The following is a 6,380-nucleotide window of genomic DNA, read 5'->3' on the forward strand; positions in this document are numbered from 1 at the left end:
CCCCCTAGATATTATCTTTCCAGTTCTAAATCTTGGTTTTAATGTGAAGAGATTTTAGTGTGGCCCAACCAACCGGGAATCATGGGAAAGGCTCATGCTGGAGCAAAATGACCTTACTATACATGCACAATATCTTACGATTATCATTTTGACCTTTGTCATCTTTTCCTTATCGCTTTAGAAAYGAGTGATACTGCTTTGTTCTTTGCAAAGAAATCAGTTTTTCAATCATATCCTCAGGTTTGCATAGCCCAAAGTGTTGCAGTGCTTTTTGCCAGCTGAACATGTGGCTGTCATTAATCTTCAACAGGAAAATCACTATATTTGATAAGTTAATATACAGTGAATATTAGAATACCATTTTATAAGTGATTCATCTCTACACATATGGCTTGSTCCAACACTTGCTTACAAGTGTTATCAGAACAGGGGTTTGGGAATTACAGGCTTGTAAATCAATTGAACTTTCCCTTCCTTTCTAGATAAACAGAGGCCTTGTTTAAGGCTTGGTAATGTTTGTGAAGGTTCAGTCCATTTCCAGTAAAGCAAACAACAAAACCCAGAATTTATCCCTAGGCTTATAAAAGAAGCCTCAGGACTGGGTAAATATAAAATAACTCATGAATATTGGACAGCTTGTTCTGAAATGGGGAACTACAGCCCATCAGTGCATAAACAAGTGAGCACAGCCAGCAGGCTGGAAAGCAGCTTTCCAAGGGAGAAATGGAGCAGCTCAGCCAGGTTTCACATGAGAGCTACTCAGGGAGCCGGCTGCCACATCAGCATGACACAAACCAGAAAGGAACAAAGTTATAAAATGTATCAGGCAACAAAAATATTTGTTCCCCAGTTCACCTTCACGGCAGGCTCACATTTGCACCATTGGTCACATAAGTCACATGAAGAACAAGAAGAACACACATTCACAAATACTTCCTAAATTGCAGAGCCCACTGCTGACATGCCAGGTAAATATTGGAACCCCCAGTTTCTCACCCTGTGTGAATTTCTCTGCTCTGGCTCAGGGCAGATTTGCTTTACTGCATTGTGCAGGCAGTTGAAAGTTAAGCCAACCAATTCTAAAGGATTTCTCTTTTTTTTTTTTTCCTTTTCTAAATAGCAGAAGTAATTAATCTGCTTCAGAGAATGAATCAGCCTTTTCTGAGCTAGAAACACACAGAGGAGATTGTGGCTGTTTCTGGGGCAGGAGGGAGGCTTACTCACACAGCTGATGCAGCCACCCAGAGTGTACAGCTGTGGGCTGTGAGGGGGACAAAACCCCAAAGCCRCACCCCATAACCCCCCAGTGCCATCCTGTGCCCCCAAGGGACCCTCTGGGACAGAGAGAATGGGCTCAGCATGGCAGTGCTGCTGGAAGAGATGATCCAGTGCACAAGGAATGGTCCAGGGAGGGCTTTGCCTCTCCTCCTGCAGCCCCCTGGGTGGCACATCCAGCCCTTGAGGGGCTGCACTCACTCCTGGGAGTAAATCCTTGGGCAGCAGGGGCCATTCTCTTATTTAGGTGAAGCACCTTGATCTGGGCCACACAGTGCAATGAGTTGATTTGCCACAGTTTGATTCTCGGCAGGCTGTGGGAAGAAAAGCAYCGCTCACAAAAWGCATCGCTCACAAAATGCATCGCTCACAAAAAGCTGCTGCCTCGTACCATGGGAACTTGTGATTCCAACTGGGGCCTCTGTCACAAAATCAAGCTAATGCTTAGCTCACTGCTTCCAGTGCAATGACTTAACAGAAAAGCAGGACGGGCAAGGAGCAGGCAGTTCCCAGAAAGGGGAAACCAGCAGAACAGAAGCRGTGTGGAGATAGCTGCCTCATTAAAAATAATGCAATTTAACCCACGGAGCGGAGGGTAACACACTTATGTCTCAGCTGCACTGACAAAAGCAGAGCTGCTCGCCAAAGTTATAAATAAATAAACACACAAAGATGATGCCAACCTCAATTCATTGATCTGGAGAGAAGGAAGGGGCTCTGTTGCTGTCCTGGGGGCYGTTGCTGCTTCCCTCCCTTCACCCCCTGTGCCCACCCTGGTGTGCTGGGAGAGGCTGTGCCTGCAGCAAGGGGAGGGCTCCCCTGGGACAGGAGTGGGGCTGGCATGTCCCTCCCTCTGGGGAACACAGGCAGGGGACAGGACAGGTGGCCATGGCTCCCTGTGCAGAGCATACAGGAGCAGAGCTCATTTGACCTCTGAAACAGCAAAATCATCAACATTTTCCATTTTAAAGTAAAACTAAATATAAAGGTTTTATGGTTGCAGGGTGCYGCCTTTCCCACACTTTCCTGGAGTGATCTCCAAATTCCTCTGATGTCCTTGCTTGTTAAAATGTGACTCAGCTCTCCCATCTGGAAAAGTGGAGACCCATGTAGTTCCAAAGTGGCCTGTTGCCACTACTAATATCATGTGTTGGCATTGGCCACCAGCTTGGGAGCAGCAGAGGCAACAGAAGGCTTTGCAAGTTGGATTTGGGATGAAATGAGTGTTCCAGAGCCTGCAGTACTCTGTGAGCAGCAATGCAAACCATCAGCTGAAACCTCCCTTGTGGCCTTTTGGGGGAAGTCCTCAGCACCAAGGAGTGATGAGGACCCCTGCTCACAGCCTCTAGTGGAGCAGCAAAGAGCAAATCCCTCCTCTGCCCCGCAACATTCCACAAAATTAATACAGTTCACACCTCAGCTGAATAATGGTCGTGGCAAGAATAACAAAAGGGAAGTCAGTGCCAAGTAACTCCACCTGGTGATATCACCACAACCATGCCGAGTTCAGCATCGTGCCTTACCAACTGCAGCATCTGGCAGCTCKTTGTTTGCCTGTGCTTGTGTCACTGCACAAGTCCTGGAGCAATGTCCTGATGAGAGCCGTTTCTCTCAGGGTTGTTAAGCATTTTGGAATCAGCTGACTGATTCCAATGCTGGAATGAGGACTTCATCCATTGTCTCTCAGTCCTCCTTTCTGCCTTTKCCTGGTGTCCTTTATCAGCTCAGTTGGTTTTTCAGAGACCTTGAAATCCACCATCAAATGCTACAGAGCTTTTTGCAAACACCTCTGCTTGCTTAAGATTCTCATTGATCTGTGGCTTCAGCATCCCMAGCACTCTGAAATGCCAGCTCAGGTATCAAAATAGGTGAAACAGCTGAATCTGTGGACAATRCCTGTTCATTACATCAAACAGAAAACCCACCATGCTGTCAGATGCTCTCCTGATGCTTTCTGCAGACATGAAAGGCTGCCTGACAAAGCAGCAACGAATGTTCATCTGCCACATCACACAACCACTCACTTTTAACTTCGGGCACTCCTGTAGATGCCAGGCTATGACTCAGGGGCTCATGCTTGAACCTCACACCCCTATTTCTTCTCTATTTGTTTTCATAAAATCAGCTCATCTACCATTGGCATTATCTGGTAGCAATCCTAAAGCTTGGCTGTTGCTCATTAGTTATTTTTTTCCTAGGAAAAAGGAGCCAGACAATACTTGCCCTTGAAAAGGAGCTTGAGAGGCATTGAAAAGTCACCCAAATGTACAGAAGGCTTCTTTTTTAATCATTCCAAATTTGTGGTTCACTTCAGTTCCTAAAGCATGCCTACAGAACTGGAACAACTGGAACAGCCTAATAACCCCACACCAGACAGTGAGCATGAAGCTGTCCTTCATTAGAAGGAGAAAGTCAATGCTCAAAATTTGATGGGACTTTTTTCCTTCCCCCAATTTGTTCTTAGCATCTTGGTTCACAGCACAGGACTGGAGAAATCTCAGTAAAATTAAAATACAGATCAATTGCCCGCTCTGTTGAAGCACTTGGTGCTCTCAGTGCTTTTCCTGGCCACTGGGAGATGAAGGCAGCCTCTGCAACACCAAGCTCATGAGCACTGTATGATGAACTGCTGCACAGGCCACGCTGAGAAACACTGGAATAAACTTGAGCTTGGTGGATAATGCCAAAGGGATTATAATATATTAGGGCAGAAGCAGGTAGTCATGCACTGAACACGAGGAGTACCACGCTGCAAGGTTGTGTCTAGCTTCTGCAAAATATTTTGCCATTTTTCACCTCGTTATGTAAAAAGCCATGTACAATCTTAATGAATGGAGAAGGGGTAACTCCCTGTGTCTATCTGCACATTCCAAATGCAGTATTTTGGGCTGAGCAGAGCTGGATTTGTCAATGCCACTGGGTGACCCCGTGACCTGACTTTGTTGATTCAGTGGTATTTTCTCTGAATCATTATTGATAGACCTTACTGCAAATATTAAGAGCAAGGATATTCAACTGGGAGCTTAACCWGAGCTCAGATATGAACTCTGAGTCTGCCTGAAGTTCCTTCAGCTGTTTCAGCTCTCTGGATATTGTTCCCTGCCCAATCTGCAGCCTTGTGTTGCTACCCAGTGCTGAATTGCACCGAACTTCCACTCATGGCTGGTTACAGCACAACGGTGGGATTAAACATCCCTCATCAACAGAATAATCACTGCAGAAAATACATAAAAACACAGAAAAACACCCACATCTAATAACTGATGCCATGGAAGTAAATTGAGGGGAAAGAAGGACAAAATGCATCTTGGTTTGCTTTGGTAAGAAAAATTTTCTGCTCAGCTACTGTGGGAAAACTACGCAGCATAACTGGCACAGGAGACAGGGATAAAGTTCAGCTACAACATATCTGAAGCCACTTTGTGAAATCAGAAGTTTACAAACAAAAGATGAAAATTTGCAMTAAACAGCACAGACCTAGAAGGATCAGACAGACAATGAAATGGGTCAGTCTGAGTTTGGCAGAGGTCACTACTGAAAGTGAGGGAGAGCCCATCCTACTGAACCTCTGCCTTCGTGATAAAGCAAATGGGAGAAAGCTGGGGGATAACGGAACCAGCACAGAACATGGGGATATGCAATAAAAATCAGATTAATAAAATGGCTGGAATATGATGAGAGCTGACAGCAGAAAACAAGGTCAGATGGACACTTGAAGATGAAAATCCCAATTTCCCACCCCCATCACAGGACAGSAGGAGCCTGAGGAGGAGGTTAATTGCAGCACCTACCTGGTGAGGGATTTATTTCTAGGTGAGGTGTCAAAGCACGAGAGGCACAGGACAGACCCCTGAGCCCTGCAGCTCTGCTCATCCGCAKGGAAGTCGGAGATGAAGAAGCCCAGCTCACAACTGCCAGGGATCAGCAGAAGCTGGAGCCTGCTCCATGGAAGCAGACAGCAAGTTCCAGCTTGTTTGGCATTGCACAGTAAGGAGAAAAGCATGCAACTCCTATTCCTACACTGATGAGAGAGAAAAGCGTCGGACTGGGAGAACTAAGCAGTCATAGTGCAAATAGAAAGTAAGAGAAAGCCATACAGTGGAGAAAAAATTATAATATCAGTTCAGCACAGTTCTGAAATTTCCCTGTCCCAGAAGACTGGCAACAAATGAATTACAGTGGTGTGCAATAAGGCAYAATATCATTCTGTGTTTAGATTTGCTGACCTGCCGGGTCTCTTCCTGTCCTACATTTAGATTATCTTTTATACAATGGGTCTTGTACACTGCTTGCATTTTTTCAGCAATATTTTTGGATGACAGCCTAGAATGGGATTATTAACTTATAACAGGACTAAAAAAAAATCTCATATCCTCATGGATTCCTGCGATCCCTTCCCCCCTGCCCTCTAGTTTTGGCAGTCTCTGTTTAGTGGAAAAATAAGCTTAAGTGGATGGAAGAGAAATGAGATTAGTGGCCAGACAGCCCAAATTCTGAGCAAGTTCAGTAGGACGATGGCAACCTTACCGTAACTCTGCTGACTCCAGCTTTKTTTTTTTTTTTTCAACTAACTTAAGCCAGAAGTTCCCTCGCAGTCTACCAGGGAGCCTGAGGTGTTTTGCACTGTGTTTAYCCAGAGAAATTCTTCAGTCTTAGGAATCCAAGAAAAAGAACATACAGCTCACAGTGCTGATCTGGTACTGGGAGGGACGACCACAAACACTGTTTTGGGGTATTTCTCCTAAGATTAGTGTGTTTGAGCACTCCATCCCCGCCCACGAGCTCTGGAATTCAGCTCTGTATGCTGATGTTGCAAGAAGCCATTTAGTCACTGCAGAGTTATTGAGCAAAAGGGAGGATGAGGCTGGAGAGAACTATGTGGGAAAACYGGGCAGGACTTGGGAGACCTTGTCTGAAAACCACCGGATAACAGAATCYTTCAGAATAAAAGCCTGAAAGTGGCCCAGCCCAGACGCAGGAACACCATCCTTCCAGTCCGTGCTGGGAAATGCTCTGCCAGCCCCAGGCACAGCAGGACACAGCAGGATCACATCCCGTCTGCACACCGCACCTGCAACCTGCACCACGTTGTACCTACACTGCAA

This window comes from Malurus melanocephalus, unplaced genomic scaffold (genome assembly GCF_030028575.1).
Source record: "Malurus melanocephalus ecotype Western Australia unplaced genomic scaffold, MMel_1.1 scaffold_57, whole genome shotgun sequence".
Taxonomy (NCBI): Eukaryota; Metazoa; Chordata; class Aves; order Passeriformes; family Maluridae; genus Malurus; species Malurus melanocephalus.